The sequence below is a fragment of the Cervus canadensis genome, chromosome 25 (assembly GCF_019320065.1).
Source record: "Cervus canadensis isolate Bull #8, Minnesota chromosome 25, ASM1932006v1, whole genome shotgun sequence".
NCBI classification, from domain to species: domain Eukaryota; kingdom Metazoa; phylum Chordata; class Mammalia; order Artiodactyla; family Cervidae; genus Cervus; species Cervus canadensis.
Window position 1 is genome coordinate 21,637,118 of NC_057410.1, and position 18,833 is coordinate 21,655,950.

Consider the following 18,833-nt stretch of genomic DNA (forward strand, 5'->3'; position numbering starts at 1 on the left):
ATTGGAAAAGAACCATAATTAACCAATTAAATTTATAAGCAACACTGGTCTGTTAGGAAAGAAGTTTTCAAAATAATACTGAGACTTAAATCCAACTGATATTATTATTAACAACACTAATTATTCTATCATGTTTTATTATATATAAAATTCTTTTACAGGCATTATCTCATTTGGACATCAGCCTGGCGTGCTGCAATTCATGGGGTCGCAAATAGTTGGACACGACTGAGCGACTGAACTGACTGAATTGACATTCCTATTAAAAGGAGAGGAGTCATTTTCATTTTCTGAATGAGGAAACTGATAAGGCAAGTTTAAGGTTACTTTATGGGCCCTAAAGAGAGTAAAGGAGTTGACCCCCACTCCCAGTTTGATTGTCCCAGAGCTGCACTTAGTTTTGACTTCCATTCTCCTGTATTTACATTTCAATGTGCCCAGTACAAAGAATAAGCTCAAAATTGATTGTGAATGGCTAGACAAGAAGAATGAATGGAAGAAAGAAACAAATACATGACCTGGACAAGTTACAGTGAAACCAGAATTGCAATTTAGAAACTTTTTAGGAAGAGGGAGAGTTAATTAATGTAAACTGTCTTCTAGTATTGCATTGGCCAAAGAGTTCCTTCTGTTTTTTAAGTAAAAATAAAAGCCACATTTTGCATTTTCATCAAGAACTGGATTGAACAACATATTCATGATTTTGTTTCACTACCTTCTGCCATTTTTCAGGCAACCTCATACATAATTCCATCTTCCCCAAACTTACCTTTTTGAGCAAAGAACTGTTCCAGGTGCCTTTTGCAGTCTTCCAAGGAATTGATATTTTTTCCATTGAGAGAATTTTGTAAAACCTGAAATAAATGGACATCTGAAGGCTCAATGTGGTGAATACACTGGATGAATCAGAACTTCCCAGCCAAGCTGTAACAGTTTTGCCTGGTCATTAAACAAACATGCAGTTTTGCGTTATCCTGATGGAAGATTATGTGTTTTCTGTTGACTAAGTCTGGACGCTCTTCATCCAGTGCTGCTTTCAGTTTGTTTAACTGGAAGCAGTGCTCACTGGAATTGTTTGGTTTTCCAGAAGAAGCTCATAATGAGTTCTCCTTCCAATGCCCCCCCCACACACACTGTATTCTTTGGGTGAAGACCGGTCTTTGGTGTGGTTGGTGGAGGTTCATTTAGCTTGCCCCATGATCTCATCCATCCCACACTGTTGTACAATTTGTTTTAAAAATGAAATGTTTTCGTTACCTTTAAGTAGAGAATCGCATGAGGAAATAATGGTCAAGAAGATTTTTTTTCTCTTAACTTATGTGGAACCCAAACATCAATGCAACTAACATAACCAAGCTGGTGCAAATTACTTTCAGCATTGATTGTTCTCACTTAATATCTCAATTTGCTCTCTGTCAACTTCAACTGGTCTACCCCACCATGGAACATCATCCAGCGAGAAATCTCCAGCACAAAACTTCGCAAACATGTCTGATCCGTCATAACACCTTCCCCATACACTGCATAAATCCTTTTTGTGCATTTCAGCTGCATTTTGACCTTTCTTGAAATAATAAAGCATGATATGCCAAAAATGTTGCTTTTTTTCTTCCATATTTAATATTAAAAAGGCTACACAAAAATTCATTAATTTTGATAAGTCTTTTTAAATGCACACTGAGATGACAATTGTCACAATAAAATAATAAATAAATAAATAAAAACAATGAAATTTTTTCAAAGTTAAAGACAACTAAACATATTAAAGACATCTTATGGGAAAAACCGGATGAATCTTTTGCCCAACTCGATATAGGGAAAATTGAAAGAAGGCAAAGTTGAGGAAATTTGTTCACTAATTTAAAATTTATCTGTTTCAAATTTTACACTGTAAATCTTGATTGTTGCTGTCATCTACAAATATCTTTAATGTCTCTATTATTTTTTTATTAATAGTAACCATTTGGTGTGTTTATTCAGTGCCAGGCCCTCTCTCTGCATTTACTACTTGTTTCAATCCTCACATTTACCCTGTAAGTGGGAATTAAAAACTGCATTTCATAGATAAAGATGTGTTGTATTTTGAAGGATTAAGTATGTCTCATCTATCACAGGAGAAAGTCATAGAACTGGGATTAGAAAGGAATATTATCATGATTCAATGACTTTCTGCTGGATTAGGTTCCTTTTTAGGAGACAGACTCCTCAATAAGGAGCTTCCCTGGTGGCTCAGAGGTAAAGAACTTCTCTGCCACTGCAGGAGACAGGCTCAGTCCCTGGGTTGGGAAGATCCCCTGGAGAGGGAAATGGCATCCCACTCCAGTATTCTTTCCTGGAAGTCCCATGGACAGAGGAACCTGGCAGGCTACTGTCCACAGGGTCACAAAAGAATTGGACACGACTTAAAGACTAAACAACAAACAATTCCTCAGTAAATTTCTTCTAAAGGGCAAATGCAAAAATTAAAGTTCTTGGTAGCAACAGCTTTGACCACTGTTCTTATAAACCACTGTTCTTTTTTATAGAAATTTGTATTTATTTATAGAAATTAAGCAAAACTCAAATCTTGATTGTAACTAGTAAATACAAGGCAAAAATGGGGTGAAATATCATCTTTTACCCAGTTATTTTAAGTGGCTTAATATGTGTGGGTTTAGTCCACACACTTATAATTAAAACTGAAGGTATTCAAGGCAGCTGGATTTTAATTACATGTGCCCAGAATACCAACAAATGCTAAAATATTTTATTATAAAAACACATGTAGCTTCCCTAGTAACTAAGCTTCCCTGGTAGATCAGTCGGTAAAGAATCCACATGCAATGCAAAAGACCAGGGGTTTGATCCCTGTGTCAGGAAAATCCTCTGGAGAAGGGGATGGCTACCCATTCCGGTATTCTTGTCTGGAAAATCCCATGGACAGAGAAGCCTGACGGGCTACAGTCCATGGGGTTGCAAAGAGTTGGACATGGCTGAGCGACTAACAATTTCTTTCCCTAGTAACCAATGATATGCTTGCTTTTTTCTGATGTGTAAAACTTAGGGGACCACCTATGAGACTTATAATACTAAATTTCTTGTATTGATAAACCTTAAGGAGCTATTGTTTATAGAATCAGTAGCCGCCCCTGTCCCCAAAAGACCTGATCAAACAGAATAATTTTGGAATAGGAGAGAATTAACATTGATCAATGAAGACCAATCCAGAGTTGTTATCTGAAATATTGCCCAAGATTGAGCATAAAAGTATCCCAGGTGTTATGCAGAAACAAAAAAATAAAACCCATAACAAACAAGCAAACAAAAAATAGAGGTGCATAGTTCTGCCCTCCAGAAGTTTAAATTATAATGAAAATGGAAAATGAAAGCAGACCCAGCCATATGTTCAGCAGATCACTAGCTAGGCTCTAGAGGACGAGGTGACATCAGGAAGACAAACAGGTTACTATGAAAAGTTTGAAATCTAGATTCCTTGAGAGGTAAAAGCTGCCCACCCCCTGTGGCCTGGTTAGTGAGCTCTTCAGCAGATGGCTGATTTACCTTTCTTATTTCACTCTTGCAGTTAGCCTAAAAGAGGGAGAATTATCAATTTCCAAACCAGATATGCATGACTGTTTAACCCCAGGAAAAGACACAGAGAAATAGCTGGTGACTTTCTCATTAGTAGGCAATGTTCTAAATGTGAAGACTGGGATTTCTTTTTGTAGCTAAATGATGTGCCTTTATTCCATTGAAAGGCAATGAAGATTCCTAGCTGGGCTAAGGGAAAGAAGATGGAAGAGTATATCCTCCCATGGAACCAAAGGGCTTCCCAAGTGGGGCTAGTGGTAAAGAATCCACCTGCCAATGCAGGAGACATAAGAGACGCAGGTTCAACCCCCGGGTTGGGAAGATCCTCTGGAGGAGGGCATGGCAACCCACTCCAGTATTCTTGCCTGGAGATTCTCACAGGTAGAGGAGACAGGCGGGCTACAGTCCATTGGGTCACAAAGAGTCAAACATTACTGAAGAGACTTGGCATGCATGCATGGAATGGAAGCATTTTCCCCCCTAATCCACTGTACCTCCTATTACTGGAAAGAACCATGAGTTGGGGCAACTGAGTGTAGTGCTTTTTTTTTGACAAATATGATGTGCCTTGGATAACTTGCATAGGCTTCCCTTCAAAGGAAGAAGATGAATAATAAATTTAATTAGCCAGTGCTTTTTTTGGAAATGTATCTGAAAGCAGATGACAGATCTCCATAATGAAACTACCACCCACACTTGAATTTTACACTATTTTCTCCAAAAGGGAATGTACTGATTTGTAACTGTAGTTGCTTATAAATACATGCAGTTATTTTTATCTTGTTTTCTACACTGGATGTGGCTTTTGCCTATATATAAATTAGCGAGAAACAGCTGCCTTTGCCAGGGAAAATCTATAATTCATTGCTGATGTATCCTACTAATCGGATAGAATAAATGCATTTGCATACTATCAATATTGAAAAGGCCTTCTGTCAACCCAGCATACACAGCATTTCCGTTTTTTGCTTCAACCAACAGACTTAACTGTGTAATCCTTTGGAAGTAATGGCTAATTCATCTGGCTGTAAACTCTTGAAAATATTTTAAGGATGTTCTGAATCCAGCATCCCACCACTTTCAATGTCATGCTATGTACAGAATTTCAAATATAGGATTTCATAATCAAACTGTTACCTTCATCCATTCTACTCACTGTATAGCTAGTCTGACCTCTCCTCACAGTGCTACGGCATTTACTGAGTAGCTACTATGTGCCAGGTACCCGGGATACAAAAATGTTTAAGGCATAATGGTTCCGCCTTGAGAGCAAAGTCTAGTCAGGGAGATAAAGATGTAAACAAGTAGTTACAGAGCGCTCCAAGATCCCAGAGGGAAAAGTAAAGTATTCTTCTAGAGATGTGTGTGGGGGGGAAAGGCTTCATGGGGACCAACATTCAAGCAAAGTCCTAAAGATGAGGCAAATATTCAACAAGTAAGAGATGGAAAGAGAGGTGTGGTCAGAGATGTTCTGGGATCGCTGTCTTTGCTGAGGTTGAAACAGAAGGTGAAGATTAATATTTATTAATGCCATGTGGGATGTAGTTATTAAGATACAACTATTCTAGTCTAGGTGACAGGCTGATGACTATGCCTTCATTTTCCAAAGAGACTTCAATAATGCAACACTACACATAAAGACTGTAACATTATTAACAGATGAAAGACAATAAAGAATAACACAACATTGTAAAGCAACTATACTCCAATAAAAATTGATTTTAAAAAGGCAGTAAAGAATTTAAAAAGGTAAGTGTTCAACAAATATTGGTAGGCTGTTAGTATTTCTATTGTTTTGATTGTTTATATAAATAATTTTATATGTATTTATAAAAAGATGAGAATACCAGACTACCTTACCTGCTTCCTGAGAAACCTGTATGTAGGTCAAGAAGGAACAGTTAGAACCGAACATGGAACAACGGACTGGTTCCAAATTGGGAAAGAAGTACGTCAAGACCGTATATTATCACCCTGCTATTTAACTTATGTGCAGCGATATCATGTGAAATGGCAGACTGGATGAAGCTCAAGCTGGAATAAAGATTGCTGGGAGAAATATGAATAGCCTCGAGTATGCAGATGACACCATCCTAATGGAAGAAAGTGAAGAGGAACTAAAGAGCTTCTTGATGAAGGTGAAAGAGGAGAGTGAAAAAGCTGGTTTGAAACTCAAGATTTAAAAAACAAACATCATGGCATCCAGTCCCATCACTTCATGGCAAACAGATGGGGAAAAAATGGAAACAGTGACAGACTTTATATTCTTGGGCCCCCAAATCACTGTGGACAGTGACTGCAGCCATGAAATTAAAAGATGCTTGCTCCTTGGAAGAAAAGCTATGACAAACCGAGAGAGCATATTAAAAAGCAGAGACATCATTTCTGCCAACAAAGATCCATCTAGTCAAACCTATGGTTTTTCCAATAGTCATGTATGGATGTGAGAATTGCACCATAAAGAAGGCTGAGCACTGAAGAATTGGTGCTTTTGAACTGTGGTGTTGGAGAAGACTCTTGAGAGTCCCTTGAATGGCAAGGAGATTAAACAGTCAATCTAAAGAAAATCAACCCTGAATATTCATTGGAAGGACTGATGCTGAAGCTCTAATACTTTGGCTACCTGATGGGAAGGGCTGAATTGTTGGAAAAGACCCTCATTCTGGGAAAGATTGAGGGCAGAAGGAGAAGGGGGTGACAGAGGATGAGATGGTTGGATGGCATCACCAACTCAATGGACATGACTTTGAGCAAACTCAGGGAAGGACAGGGAAGACTGGTGTGCTGTAGTCCATGGGGTCACAAAGAATTGTACACAACTGAGCAAATGAACAACAGCAAGAATATTTAAATATATAAACACTTTTGCTTGCTTGCTTGCTTCGTAGCTCAGTCATGTCCAACTCTTTGTGATCCTTTGGACTGTAGCCTGTCAGGCTCCCCTGTCCATGGGATTTTTTGGGCAAGAATACTAGAGTGGGTTGCCATTTCCTCTTCTGAGGGATCTTCCTGGCTAATGGATCTAACCCACATCTCCTGTGTCTCCTGCATTGCAGGTGGATTCTTTACCCACTGAGCCATCGGGGAAGCCCCATATAAATGTGTATATAATGAATATTCACTATATAACTATGTTATAATATACCATAAAGATAAATATATAATGTATATAGCAACATAATAAATATGTAACAAGTAATACAAAAGAACCAAAAGCTGGGTCTTATTTGGCACCTACAAGACTAGAAGTCTATGTCCTAGTCATCAGGGAGACATCGTAAACAAGGCAGATGAGATACTTGCCCTCTTAAGACATTACAGGGGGATGAGAGCAAATAACACACGTAATATAAACTAAATAATGTAATGCTTAAGAGGTATTAAAGTATTAATTACAGTAAGAAGTGGGTATGTTCATATTTCCTGCTGCTAGCTTGCCCTCTAAAACCAGCATAATCATTATAAACTTTAAAAATATTGTGTGAATGATAGATTTATACTTTCTATAGTTTTCATAGTAAATACATTTTTCTGTATTTATCATGTAAAACTTGAGTAGAAGTATTAATGGTTTTCTTGAAGACTGACAATAACCTGACATGTGGTGAAAAGCAAAACTTCTAGAAACAAACCACCTGGGCTCATATCTCATGGCTGAGTGGCCCTGGGCAAGTTAATTAACCTCTCTACATCTCAGATCCTCCTCTGTAAAATAATAATAATAGTGCCCACACCATGGAGTTTCTCTAGTATTAAATGATTTAATACATGTCAATAACTTAGAATAGTACTAAGCACATAAGGTGTGTGCATGCGTGCTAAGTCACTTCAGTCATATCCGACTCTTTGTGACCCTATGGACTATAGCCTGCCAGGCTCCTCTGTCCATGGGATTCTTCAGGCAAGAATACTGGAGTGGGTTGTCCTACCCTCCTGCAGGGGATCTTCCTGATCCAGGAATGGAACCGGCATCTCCTGCAGCTCCTGCATTGCAGATGGATTCTTTACAGCTGTGTCACTGGGCATAATAAGCACTCAATAAACCCCACCTGCCATTGTCATCAAAACATTAACAAAACTGTGTTAAGCAGGCCAGTGTTTGAAATAAGTTCAGGTCTCAAAAAAAGAAGTCATGAAAAATGTTGTGGAAGACTTTCTCTTGAGTCATAATATACTATGAATGGCCATAACGTTAAAAAATAAAAATAAAGAAAAAAGGGGGAAAAAAAACATGCCAGATGTAGGAAAGGCACATCTTGTCTCCCCACTAGAGATTTCTTATTTTTTTTTTTTCCTACTAGAGATTTAAAGGCAAGTTGACTTGGACTTTGGGAGTTCTTTCCACAGCTATAACATGCCACTTCTCTGGGCAGATGAGCAAAATCATTCATCTTCATGATATTTAGCAAAGCAAACTATTTCCTTCCTTCATCCATGCTGTAGCTTTTGAAATGAATTTAAACTAGTGCTCTGCAATTAGCAATTGTTTCTCTAGTGGTTTCTAAGCTACTTGATCCTCTTACAGCACTTTATTTCTGTACATTATTCATACATATGTTGAGAAGCCAGTGTAATGAGGCAATTGTTCCATTAAGCTTTCACTTAGTCAACTTTACTCATTCACATCAATGATTATTTAGTTTTTTCTCTTCCTGGGGGAGTTGGAAAGGCTTCACAGAGGAGATGATATTTGAGTTGGAACCTGAGAGAGAGAGGATGTAGGAGTAAATCTTGTGGAGAAGGACAAAATATATTCAAGTTCAGGAAGAGGTGATAAGTTTGCGGTATTAACATTTACAAGGTTTAGGACCATATTCCACGTAGAAGTGAACAATATTAATATCAAGGGTCCTCTTTTGCTGGCTGTTGTAACATCAATAACTTTTCTTCTCTCTTGCCACTGTTTGCCCCCACTTCAATGCAGACATGTACAAATGGACATCCATGCATATTCATAACCATGGGAGATATGCTTTTACATTTGAAAGAAAAAGGCAATGGTTAGTGAGGAAGGGGCAGGAAATGGGGGGGAAAGCATATAAAAGAATCTAACCCTTTTTAGTAGATGCAAACTATTATATATATAAATGAATAAACAACAAAGTCTTACTGTACAGCACAAGGAACTATGATAACATAATGGAGAAGAATATGAAAAAGAATAGATATGTGTATAACTGAGTCATTTTGCTGGGCAGCAGAGATCAACACAATGTTATAAATCAAAAAAATTTTAAAACATGATCTAATTCTTTTAAAATTGGTTTTGTGCCTTCCATCGACAGGGGAGTAAAGACAATAATCTGATGCATTTATTCAAGAGTGACCTATGAGATTCTGGAGACAAAGATAGCCCCTAGACTCAGGCAACACAGGATGGTAGAGGAGTACGGCCACTTTTTCTTCCCCAGTTAACACCTCAGTACCAACTGGTGCTCAGGGTGGAAAGTGTTCCAGCCACTCCAAATGAATAGTACATCTCTGTAAAAAGAGAGATGCTTGCCATTCAGATTTTGCTCAAGACTGTCTCCTAGCCCTCTTCCACCTCAGATTTCCACCATGAAGCCCCTGCTGCAAAGAAAAGTCTGGGGAAGAAAATCACCTGGGAAACATGGAGCACAGACAAAAACAGGGCTTTTCCCAAAGGCCATGTTAGCAGTGGGGCTTCTCCAAGTGGTTTCTCTTGAGCCAGGAGAGGGAGAAAAGCAGGCCAGATGCAGAGCGATGACCACAGCTGGCAAACCAGCCTGTGTAGGGTGAGCTCTTGTGAATCATTGCACTGGAAACTCCTAGGAACAAATAGGAATGCACTTTGGCATGTTTTCAGACGTCATGACTGGCAAAGAGCTCATACTAACAGTGGAAAGACTGTTGGTTCTGCAATTTTCTTAGGTTTATGCAACATATCTGAAGGGTCAACCATGTGCTAGGCACCATTCTAACCAGTCGCATTGAAGAAAATATCTATCCTCTTTAAACTTTTCACCAGCGCAGATAAAAGATATGATAAATACGTAAATTATAACATATGGACAATGATAACTGCTCTTGTAAAAACAAAAATAATAATAAATAAAAATTAAGTATAATAATAAAGCAGAGTGGAGAGAATAAGAAATGCAGAGGTGGGTATTGCAATTTTGAATGATACCCTACCCAGGTAACATGTGAGCTAAGACTTGAAGGAGGTAAGCGAGTCCTGCCAATAACTGAGGGAAGAGCATGTCAGGCAGAGGAATCAGCTGGGACAAAGGCCCTGAGATCGACCGTGGCCAGTGTGTTCGAAGAAAAGCAAGGATGGACTTCCCTGTTTGATCAAGTGATTAAAACTTCACCTTCCAAGGCAGAGGGTGCCAGTTTGATCCCTGGTCAGGGAGTTAAAATCCTACATGCCTTGCAGCAAAAAAAAAAAAAAAAAACCAAAACAAAACATAAAACAGAAGCAATATTGTAACAAATGTAATAAAAACTTTAAAAAATAGTCTACGTCAAAAAAATCTTAAAAAAGAAAAAAGACAAGGAGACCCGTGTAGTCTTGAATGTGTAGAGGGGTAGGTCCCACTACTCTTGTCCTTGCACAATTGGTATAATCTTCAGTATTTTAAGTCATTTGAATATTTTACCAAGTTTGCTTTGACTGAATATAGATAATATAACCTACATATGCCTATCCCAAGCATTATCAATTGCGATCCTTTTGCAATAAACTGAAAATAAACAAAGAATGAGGATGCTACTGTCATCCCCTTCCATGTGTGGGACCATCACTCTTCTTTCAGATACATCATATATTATGTATGTTCCATGACCATCTGACATCACATTGAGTGTGGGTGTTAGGGTCAATTCATAAGTTGATATTAATAACATTTAATTACTTATTTTTCACTGGAATAAAACATGAATATTAATGCCAGTTCACATACATTCTTTCAGCCTGCCCATAGCTGCTATTCACCATTGAGAAAGCTGCCCTAGTGATTTACTTCTGACCTAGAGAAGCAGGGACTGATGGTCCCCAGGCAGCCTGGGATGTGAGTTCTGGGAAATCTCTTCTGGGCTCCACTGAATGAAGGACTGGTCTAGGAATTGCAGAGGATGGGGGTCAGAAAAGTGACATAAATCCAAGAAAGAAATGAAAACACTAAATGGAGCAATGTACTCCAAAGAAACAGTGAGTGCAAAGGAGCAGGACGAACATGGGAAAATTCAGAAAGAGGGAGTGAAACAAAAACTGAAAAAAAGTGAAAGTCGCTCATCATGTCCTACTCTTCACGACACACTATAGTCCATGGAATTCTCCAGGCCAGAATTACTGGAGTGGGTAGCTGTTCCCTTCTCCAGGTGATCTTCCCAACTCAGGGATCGAACCCAGGTATCCCACATTGCAGGCGGATTCTTTACCAGCTGAACCACTGGAGAAGCCCAAGAATACTATAGTGAGTAGCCTATCCCGTCTCCAGCAGATCTTCCCTACCCAGGAATCGAACTGGGGTCTCCTGCATTGCAGGAGGATTCTTTAACAGCTAAGCTACCAGGGAAGCCAGAAACTGTGAAAGTAGGAGTCAAGTCTTCATTGTGTATTTCAAAAAATATCTAATCCCTGAAATATTTACAGTGTAAAGGTCATGCCAGAAACACAAACATCTTAGTCAACCAGAGCCAGCTTTCCCCTTCACCACTCATCTCACTTCCAGATAAGGTGACCAAGGCAACCCTGTTTGCCCTATACTTGCCCAGTTTTAGCTATGAAGTCCCACATTTTAGGAACCTCCTCAATCTCAGGAAAAGCATGATAGTTGGTCACCCTACTCCCAGATGACATAAAAGATTCACAGAGTTGGAAAAGGAGGAACATCAGAAGGGAAGCAGAAGAATATTATGTTGATATAGATCTGGAATAGCTAGTCGCTGCAGAGGAAGAATAATGGAAACCTAAAATAGGTTTGGAAAATCCAAGAGCAAAAGGAACTTCTGCCCTCACTCCAAGGTAGGGTCTAAGGAAGCAACAAGGTACCTGGGTAATGCAAGGCAACATGGTACAGAGCAGTAACAGAAATGGACTTGTGGTAAGTCCAGGCTAAGAAAACCTGAGCTCACTTGAAAGAGTTTCCTATTTCCTGCATGACGCAGGAGAAATGTCTTATATGTTCTGTATGCCCAAGAGGAGCTAGAAGAATCAGATCCAATAAGCCTTGAAATTGGGCATAAGAAGGACACAACAATGCCCTGCATGGACTGGATGGGCAAGGATGTCTTAAAAACCCGAATTAAGGACCAGCTGGGTAGATGATGGATGCCCCAGGACCCCTCAACCCCTTCTCCCAACCTCCAAAAATCTTGACATCCCCCAAATCCCTGGAATTTAGATGCAATCCTAAATGAAGTCAGGGCAGTAGAGGTATGTGTGGCTCAATTAACTGAGATTTCTTTTCCCATCATCTGGCATAAAGTGACTCAGTGAAGTGAAGTCGCTCAGTCGTGTCTGAGTCTTTGCAACTCCATGGACTGTAGCCTACCAGGCTCCTCTATCCATGAGATTTTCCAGGCAAGAGTACTGGAGTGGGTTGTCATTTCCTTCTCCAGGGGATCTTCCCAACCCAGGGATCGAACCCGGGTCTCCCGCATTGTAGGCAGATGCTTTTACCGTCTGAACCACGAGGGAAGTCCCAAAGTGACTTAAAATATAAATTAAATTCAATTATAGAAAAATAAAATTGTATTTGCTACACATCTGAGTCTGTGTCCTGAAATTTGTAATCTTCCTATTTCCCTAAACACACACACATACACCAAGCAGTATTGTTTAATTGTTTAATTAAATAGTTGTTTAATAATAAACTCTGGAAAAGCGGGATGTTGGTTCATTTTGAGGACAATATAACTCTTTGCTCTTCATTGTTCTGAATTGCTCAAAATTTTAATAAGAACTTATTTGCTTCCTGTATAAATTGAAAGTTAGCAAAAGAAAAAGTTTTTCCTGCAAGTAAGAATTGCATGTACTTATTTTATTACCATTTTGTTGCTAATGGACTGACCTGTAAAAAATAAAAAGGAAATGATACTATATGCAGAAGACTCAATTTGAGAAAACAGGAAAACCCAGTGAAGAGCAATGGTTAGAATGTGACATGGACTCTAAAGGTAGAGAAAAGCTGAATTTTTTTGTTGTGTTTTAGGAGAAGTTTCTATAGGCTAATAGACTAGAAAGAAAACAAATAACATTCATAGTAGAGAAAAGAATGAGGTTTAAAAAGCAGGGCCTAATATGACTCAAAAACAATATTCAATGGCCTTTTATCAGCTTCATCCTCAGCAGCCTTGTGGCAGCATCTGTCTTCCAGACCTGCATCTCTCCTGGCTTTTCAGGGTCCATCTCAACTTTTTTCCCTCTGGGCTTTCTCCTGCAGCAGCTTCCAATTAGTCCCAGGAGTTTAATTAGCACTTTTGTGCAGACAGCTCCCTGAGCAGTATCTCCAGGGGTGACCTCTCTCCTGGTAACATTTTTCATATCTTATTCCCTGCTAGCATCCCATCCTAGTAAATATAATGATAATAGTATATATAATCCCCTTCATTCCCCTGGTTTCCACCTTGTTAATGACACTACTAGAGCTTCCCTGGTTGCCCAGATAGTAAAGAGTCCGCCGCCAATGCAGACTGGGTTCTAATGCTGGGTCAGGAAAATTCCCTGGAGAAGGAAATGGCAACCCACTCCAGTATTCTTGCCTGGGAGATCCCATGGACAGAAGTACCTGGCAGACTACAATCCACGGAGTCGCAAAAGAGTTGGACACGACTAAGCAACTAAGACTTTCAGTGATACTACTATCCGCTCCATCCCCCACCCCCTACTCGCACCCCAGTCCACATCATTTTGGATCAAAATCTCTTTTCTCCTCTTCATTTCTTTCCCCCTCATCCAATCAGTTGCTCAGATCTATTGATTCTCGTTTGCACATCTCTCTCCTCCTCTCCATTTGAGTTGGGCCTAAAATGGTCCCTATAACCTGTCACCTAGACTACTACAATAGTAGTAGTCTTCTAACTTCTCATTGGTTCCCTCTCCAGGGACAGACAGAATTCACTTTTCATAATGCCAGAAATCTCCTGGAAGGAAATGAATTCATTCAACACAAATTCATCAAGAACTCGCCAAGAACCAGGCCGTATTCTACACCAAGGTGAATCAGAAGTAATTAACACAGTGTTTCTACTCTTCTAGAGCTTGCATTCTTGTGGCAGGCAACAGGTAATGAACGAGTGACCAAATAAGCGAACAACACTTCAGAAAAGAAGTGCTATGAAAGAACAGACTTGGATATTTTTGCATTGTGGTTGGAACTGACAATTCCATGTAGAGTGGTCAAGACGAACTTCTCTGAAGAAGCTAAGGCCTAACCGAGCTGAGACTTGTCACTCAGAGCAAAATATTTCAGGAGGAAGAGCTAGAAAGTGGGAGAGGGGTAGCCAAAATGGCTTTTTGAGAATCTGAATTTTCCTTTTTTATTGTAACTTTATTTATTTATCTTTTGGATGGGCTGAGTCTTTGTTGCTGCACGGGCTTTTCCTGGCTATGGTGAGCGGGGTTACTATCCAGTTGCAGCGCACAGGCTTCTCACTGCGGTGCCTGTTCTTGTGGCTGAGCACGGGTTCTGTAGTGGCTGCTCCAAGACTCTGTCAATGCAATTCCTGGGCGCTAGAACACAGGCTCAATAGATGTGGCTCACAGGATTAGTTGCCCTGCAGCATGGGGGATCTTTCTGAACCAGGGATCACACTCAGGTGTCTTCACTGGCATGTGAATTCTTTATCACTGAACCACCAAGGAAGCCCCTGGATTTTATTCTTGAATGTGAAGGAAATCCATTGGGTCAGTTCAATTCAGTTCAATTCAGTCCCTCAGTTGTGTCCGACTCTTTGCAACCACATGGACTGCAGCAAGCCAGGCCTCCCTGTCCAACACCAAGTCCCGGAGCTTGCTCAAACTCATGTCCATCGAGTCAGTGATGCCATCCAATCATCTCGTCCTCTGTCCTCCCCTTCTCCTCCAGCCTTAAATCTTTCCCAGCATCAGGGTCTTTTGCATTGAGTCAGTTCTTCGCATCAGGTGTCCAAAGTATTGGAGTTTCAGCTTCATTATCAGTCCTTCCAATGAATATTCAGGGCTGATCTCCTTTAGGATGGACTGGTTGGATCTCCTTGCAGTTCAAGGGACTCTCAAGAGTCTTCTCCAACATCACAGTTCAAAAGCATCAGTTCTTCTACACTCAGTTTCCTTTATAGTCCAACTCTCACATCCATACATGACTACTAGAAAAACCATAGCCTTGGCTGACAGACCTTTGTTAACAAACTAAAAAATCTCTGCTTTTTAATATGCTGTCTAGGTTGGTCATGACTTTCCTTCCAAGGAGTAAGCCTCTCTTAATTTCATGGAAATCACCTTCTGCAGTGACTTTGGATCCCCCAAAAATAAAGTCAGCCACCGTTTCCACTGTTTCCCCGTCTATTTGCCATGAAGTGATGGGACCAAATGCCATGATCTTAGTTTTCTGAATGCTGAGCTTCAAGACAACTTTTTCACTCTCCTCTTACACATTCATCAAGAGGCTCTTTAGTTCTTCTTCACTTTCTGCCATAAGGGTGGTGTCATCTGCATATCTGAGGTTATTGATATTTCTCCCGGCAGTCTTGATTCCAGCTTGTGCTTCATCCAGCCCACCGTTTCTCATGATGTACTCTGCATATAAGTCAAATAAGCAGCATGACAATATACAGCCTTGATGTACTCCTTTCCCGATTTAGAACCAGTCTGTTGTGAAGCAGAAGATATTAAGAAGTGGTGGCAAGAATACACAGAAGAACTGTACAAAAAAGATCTTCACGACCCAAATAATCATGATGGTGTGATCACTCACCTAGAGCCAGACATCCTGGAATGTGAAGTCAAGTGGGCCTCAGGAAGCATCACTATGAACAAACCTATTGTTTATATGCAGGTGATAGAATTCCAGTTGAGTTATTTCAAATCCTAAAAGATGATGCTGTGAAAGTGCTGCACTCAATATGCCAGCAAATTTGGAAAACTCAGCAGTGGCCACAGGACTGGAAAAGGTCAGTGTTCATTCCAATCCCAAAGAAACGCAATGCCAAAGAATGCTCAAACTACTGCACAGTTGCACTCATCTCACATGCTAATAAAGTAATGCTCAAAATTCTCCAAGCCAGGCTTCAGCAATACGTGAACCGTGAACTTCCAGATATTCAAGCTGGTTTTAGAAAAGGGAGGGGAAACAGATCAAATTGCCAACATCTGCTGGAGCATTGAAAAAGCAAGAGAGTTCCAGAAAAACATCTAATTTTGCTTTATTGACTATGTCAAAGCCTTTGACTGTGTGGATCACAACAAACTGTGGAAAATTCTTCAAGAGATGTGAATACCAGACCACCTGACCTGCCTCTTGAGAAACCTGTATGCAGGTCAGGAAGCAACAGTTAGAACTGGGCATGGAACAACAGACTGGTTCCAAATAGGGAAAGGAGTACGTCAAGGCTGTATATTGTCATGCTGCTTATTTAACTTATATGCAGAGTACGTCATGAGAAATGGTGGGCTGGATGAAGCACAAGCTGGAATCAAGACTGCCGGGAGACATATCTATAACCTCAGATATGCAGATGACACCACCCTTATGGCAGAAAGTGAAGAAGAACTAAAGAGCCTCTTGATGAAAGTGTAAGAGGAGAGTGAAAAAGTTGGCTTAAAGCTCAGCATTCAGAAAACTAAGATCACGGCATCTGGTCCCATCACTTCATGGCAAATAGACGGGGAAACAGTGGAAATGGTGGCTGACTTTATTTTTAGGGGGCTCCAAAATCACTGCAGATGGTAATGGCAGCCATGAAATTAAGAGAGGCTTACTCCTTGGAAGGAAAGTCATGACCAACTTAGACAGCATATTAAAAAGCAAAGACATTACTTTGTCAATGAAGGTCCGTCTAGTCAAGGCTATGGTTTTTCTAGTAGTCATGTATGGATGTGAGAGTTGGACTATAAAGAAAGCTGAAGAATTGATGATTTTGAACTGTGGTGTTGGAGAAGATTCTTGAGAGTCCTGTGGACTGCAAGGAGATCCAACCAGTCCATCCTAAAGGAGATCAGTCCTGAATATTCATTGGAAGGACTGATGCTGAAGCTGAAACTCCAATACTTCGGCCACCTACTGCGAAGAGCTGACTCACTTGAAAAGACCCTGATGCTGGGAAAGATTGAGGGCAGGAGGAGAAGGGGATAACAGAGGATGAGATGGTTTGATGGCATCACCAACTCAATGGACATGAGTTTGGGTAAACTTTGGGAGTTAGTGATGGACAGGGAGGCCTGGCTTGCTGCAGTACATGGGGTCGCAAAGAGTTGGACATGACTGAGCAACTGAACTGAGCTGTTGTTCCATGTACAGTTCTAACTGTTGCTTCCTGACCTGCATACAGATTTCTCAAAAGGCAGGTCAGGTGGTCTGGTATTCACATCTCTTGAAGAATTTTCCACAGTTTGTTGTGATCCACACTGTCAAAGGCTTTGGCATAGTCAATAAATCAAAAATTGATGTTTTTCTGGAACTGTCTTGCTTTTTCAATGCTCCAGCAGATGTTGGCAATTTGATCTCTGTTCCTCTGCCTTTTCTAAATCCAGTTTGAACATCTGGAAGTTCATGGTTCACATATTGCTGAAGCCTGACTTGGAGAATTTTGAGCATTACTTTACTACTGTGTGAGATGAGTGCAATTTTGTGGTAGTTTGAACATTCTTTGGCATTGCCTTTCTTTGGGATTGGAATGAAAACGGACCTTTTCCAGTCCTGTGGCCACTGCTGAGTTTTCCGGATTTTCTGGCATAAATGAGTACAGCACTTTCATAGCATCATATTTTAAGATTTGAAATAGCTCAAATGGAATTCCATCACCTCTTCTAGCTTTGTTCATAGTGATGCTTCCTAAGGCCCACTTGACTTCATATTCCAGGATCCAGTGGATAGTTTCTTGAATTTTATTTGTTTGGTTAGGTGAAATTAAGCCTACCTTTATTGCCATAAATTTCCTGTAAATTGACTACTCATGGTTCATTCTATTCCAAGTATTTCTATCTGTAATTACTATGATATTGCACAGATTTTCCTATCCCAATTGTTGTTCATGGTGGCTAATAGAAAATTAAAGAACTCTGCCACCACGTCAGACAGAGCAGCTGACATGAGACAGATTTTGAGTGAGTCAACAGAACACAGGCTTTTCTCATTCATCCATCCTTGGTTTTCCCAAAGAATCAAAAACAGGTCCAAGAGAGCAGGCCATGTCCAATGCTATTTATTTCTAAAGTTAGGGTCCTTTGTGGGACTCAAGATGCCTGAGGGCTCAGGATTACTTTGTACTCATACATCCCTTTATCCTTCAGAGTTCCGGGTGGGGACTTTTCATGGCAGCTTCTGGTGTCTTTGATGTCTATTTCAGAGCCCAAGACCAGATTATCCAAAAGGTCTCTGCTTGCCATCCCAGTCCTCCATCCAATCCAGTTCTACCTGGTCACTCATTAAGAAGCCAGGGGCAATGTCTTCATTTCCCACAAGTCTGCCATTGGAGAGTTTTAAACTGTGGACAGATGTGATCTGACTTTGTTTCTTAAAAGGTTATTCTAGCTACTATGCAGAGAATGACTTGTAGGGGGCTGGAGAATAAGTGGAAGGAAAGAGAAATGTAAGAGTTATTGAAGTTGTGAAGTACTGAAGCAAGCCAGATATGATAGGGGTTTGGACCAGGCAGGCACCAGCAAAAATGTTGAGTGGTTCAGGATGTAGAGCTAATGGAAATTTGCCTATGGGTTTTCTGTGAGGTATGAAGGAAATCATGGATATCTCCATGGTTTTGGTCTGCATAGCCATGTGATGAAGGCCTATTAACTAAGATGAAGGATACTGGATGAGGAGAATATTTGGGGAGCAAGGACAAGGACATGTAAAGTTTGAGATGACTATAAGGCATCTGTGGTAAGATATTTTAAGCATGGTTTCTTGTAAAAGTTCTAATTTTTTATTTTTAACGATCAGAACACACAAAAGAAAAGAATATCAACGTAAAAGGTTCTAATGAAGAAGGAAATGACAACTCACTCCAGTATTCTTGCCTGGAGAATCCCCTGGACAGAGAAGCCTGGTGGGCTGCTGTCCATAGGGTCGCACAGAGTCAGACATGACTAAAGCGACTTA